Consider the following 3,711-nt stretch of genomic DNA (forward strand, 5'->3'; position numbering starts at 1 on the left):
TTAACATACAGCATATACACAACCAGGTAATATGTATTGCTAATATTCGCTAAATCACTTTGGGTGAAGGGTGAAGAGATTTCTGAAGTTTTGGTACAAAGGAAGATTGATAACGTCAGCTAGCGTACACTTAGCTCATCTTTCTGTATGCTGCCGATAAACATGTTAGGTGGTCTCAGCTGTGCAGAATACACACACTGCTGTGGGCTTTCATTTAGATGTTGTTTTGCAAATAAACTAGGGCTGCACGATTATGGCCAAAATGATGATCACGATTATTTTAATCAATATTGTGATCGATTAACTATCACTATTATTTGTTGATTTTAACCAAAACACATTTTATTGTCACATAGGCTATTTTAACTGCTTTCACATCCACATTATGCTACATTCTTCTTCTGTTGACGTTGTATAGACATACAGCTGCAACACATGAAAATGAAAATTAGCTATTTTAAATAAACCAACGTCGACTACTAAAACACTGGGGTTATAGAGGTTAGCCTCGATGCTGCAGTAGCATCAGTTATATGTAGAGTATCTCTCCATTTGAAAGAAGAGCAAAGGACGACACTGAAAGCTTTTCTCAATGGAAGAGATGTCGTCACTCTTCTCCAAACAGACAGTGGTGTCTTTTCCTGTCAATGTTGCTTACAGCTTCATTTAGACATGACATTTATGGAAAGAGCGGCATGCATTTGGCCCCTGGTGCGCAAGAGTGAGCAGGGGGGGGCAGGGATGAGTTACAATGATAGGATAGCGAGGAAGAAGACTGTTTTCTGTACTCACACAGACTGCATCACTGATGGACTTTAAACTTATTTTGCTGTTGACGCTTTAACTGCTCCTCACCGTGAATCCCCTGACGATGTCCATACTCAAAAAAAAAAAAGAAAAAAAAAAGAAGAGTTGTTGAAGGTTTTTGTTTACCACATTTGAATACTTTATAACACATTTGTGGAACACCTCTAAATGCATTGAACATACATTTGCATTCATATGAACATGATATCTTTCATATAATATTATAATATTATAATGTAATACTCACCATGTGATGATAATTCCAACCATATTTGGCCTACCTGGGCTCCATTACCAGCACTGGTAATAGGTGGTTAGGCTGACAACCTTTCTACATCGTCTCACAGAACAGATATGCTTCATTTTTTTAACCAATTTGTGTAAGCGCTTTGCTGCTGCTTGTTTAGCTTCTGACTTCCTGCATGTGCATCACTGCATTGATTGTGTATTGAGCTGTGAGGTTTGCCAAAAGGCTTGTCAGTGTGCAGCAGTATTGTGGCTGAATGGATGCAGTGTAGACGCTGGCAGACGACTGCAGTTGCTACTTACTTTGCTGCTTCTCTAGCCAGCGTGTAGAAGATGGAAGACTTGAGGCTCCATACCTTGGTATTGTCCACTTCCTTTTTTAAGCATTATCTGTACCATCGAATTTACCAATGTGGAGATATGTTGAACCCCATGTGTGAGGGTAAAAATATTTAAAGAAAAGATACAAAAGACAAAAGGCTGCGTTACAATCAGAGAGACAGAAATGTATGGAGGGTTCGTAGAAGTTACAGGAGAAGGCAAGATTGTTGGGTGACTTTGCCCTGCAGGTGTGACAGGGGAAGTTCAGCTTATCAGATTGATGGAGACTGTCTCACTATAGGGAAGGGGGAGGTGGGAGACATAGAGAGAAGGAGGGGGGTTTGGCAGAAAAGTGTCTGTCGACTCCTCCTGATACCTGCCTCCATGTCTGAGATGATATGGGAGATAATATTGATAATATTAAACGCAATAACTGTGTCTCCAGCTCCCCTCCCTCGCTTCAGCCCCTGCAGGATAAAATCAATGTGCCATTCAATGTGATTTATAGCTGAAAATAATGGCACTGTTTAGGCAGGGGGGAGGTGTGTGCGCGTGTGTGTGTGTGTGTGTGTGTGTGTGTGTGTGGTGTGTTGGTCTGCTTGCTTTAGTGTGTGTACAGTATGTCGCATGTATGAGTGTTTGCATGTGGATGGGGGTTGAATGGTGGAAGTGACGTGAAGATCGATGGTCTGTGTGTGTTTTGTGTGTGTGTGTTGTGTTTGTGTGTGTTGTGTGTGTGTGTGTGTGTGTGTGTTGTGTGTGTGTGTGTGTGTGTGTGTGTGTGTGTGTGTGTGTGTGTGTGTTGATTTAGTTGACGATGGAGATCCAATCTCTCAACTGTTACATTAATAAAGGCAGAGTGTGGGGGCGTTACGTTTATGGCTGGGATCGATCGGGCACTATCGCTGTTTATCGGGGCGGGAATGCAAGGGTAAACACAGAGACAGTTAAAGAAAGGGTAAACAGGGCCTTTGTGCAGACAGCTGAGCCATTATCGGGGTGGAGGCGGAAGGAGGGGTGGGATTTCGGGAAAGGGGAGCGAGAGCTCGCAAAACAGGACGATTAAGGACAGAGCTGGGAAGGAGGAAGTGAAAAGAAGGGCAGAAGTTAGGAGGAGGAGGAGGTGATCTGGACAAAGGTGCAGAGAAAGTGGATTAACTGATATTTAGAATATAGACAATTAATTGATTAATCTTTTCAGCTCTAGAAGACATTATCATTGTAACCGTCTAACTGTTTTGATGATCAGTTTGAGTCATTTTTTGATATTCCAGCTTCCTAAATGTGAATATGTTCTAGTTTCCTCATTCCTCTGTGACTTTGAGTTGTAGACAAAACATTTGAACATTTGAGGACGTCATCTTGAGCTTTGGGAAACACTGATCCATATTTTGTACGTTTTTCTGACAGTTTGTAGACCAACCTAATCAAGAGAATAATCAACAGTCCCCAATGAAAATAATCGCCTCTTTTTTTAACAAAACAGACTTTTCTGAAGCTATGCAGCCCAATGGAAAATCTCACTTTAGTAAAAGTATGTAAGTATCGTCAGGAAAATGTACTTTAAAGTAAAAGTACTCAATGCCCCCCTTCCCCCGAAGAATCGTCTCATTTTAGAAAGTGGAAACGATCAAACAGTTCTGTCAAGTGTTAATCGTCCAATCATCTGCGTCGGCCGTAGGCCCTTATAGTTCTAGAATGGTAGGTTCATTCTAATAAAACATCCGATTTTAAACTACACATGCTTGTGTGTGCGAAGATTAATCTGTAAAGTAACTAGTAACTAAGCTGTCAGATGGAGTGGAGGGAACTAAATAATATGTAGCTAAAGTAACTAGTAACTAAAACTGTCAGATGAGAATGTAGAGGAGTAACTAAATATAACTAGTAACTAAAGCTGTCAGATGAATGGAGTGGAGGAGTAACTAAAGTAACTAGTAACTAATAACTGTCAGATGAATGTAGAGGAGTAACTAAAGTAACTAGTAACTAAAGCTGTCAGATGAATGGAGTGGGTAATAAAGAACTAGTAACTTAAGTAGCTAGTACTAGGCTGTCAGTGAATGGAGTGAGTAACTAAAGTAACTAGAACTAACGTAAATAGTAACTAAGCTGTCAGATGAATTGGTGTGGAGTAACTAAAGTAACTAGTAACTAAAGTAGCTAGTAACTAGGCTGTCAGACTGAAAGTAGTGGAGTGAACTAACGTACTAGGAAACGTAAAGCTGTCAGATGAATGGAGTGGAGTAACTAAAGTAACTAGTAACTAAAGCTGTCGGATGAATTTAGTTGAGTAACTAAAGTAACTAGTAACTAAAGCTGTCAGATGAATGGAGT

General features: G+C 40.4%; 3 protein-coding genes across 4 annotated transcripts in view; 2 read left to right on the plus strand and 1 right to left on the minus strand.

The window, feature by feature from the left end:
- The window catches only part of LOC116693433 (uncharacterized protein KIAA0513-like), a 453,101-nt gene that overhangs the window by 127,095 nt on the left and 322,295 nt on the right, over positions 1-3,711 (minus strand). The gene's annotated exons all lie outside the window — the stretch shown is intronic.
- LOC116693434 (uncharacterized protein KIAA0513-like) overlaps positions 1-3,711 on the plus strand; it is a 453,088-nt gene that overhangs the window by 98,912 nt on the left and 350,465 nt on the right. The window lies entirely within an intron of this gene.
- LOC116693372 (zinc finger protein ZFPM1-like) overlaps positions 1-3,711 on the plus strand; it is a 143,751-nt gene that overhangs the window by 55,277 nt on the left and 84,763 nt on the right. The gene's annotated exons all lie outside the window — the stretch shown is intronic.

Source organism: Etheostoma spectabile, chromosome 8 (genome assembly GCF_008692095.1).
Source record: "Etheostoma spectabile isolate EspeVRDwgs_2016 chromosome 8, UIUC_Espe_1.0, whole genome shotgun sequence".
NCBI classification, from domain to species: domain Eukaryota; kingdom Metazoa; phylum Chordata; class Actinopteri; order Perciformes; family Percidae; genus Etheostoma; species Etheostoma spectabile.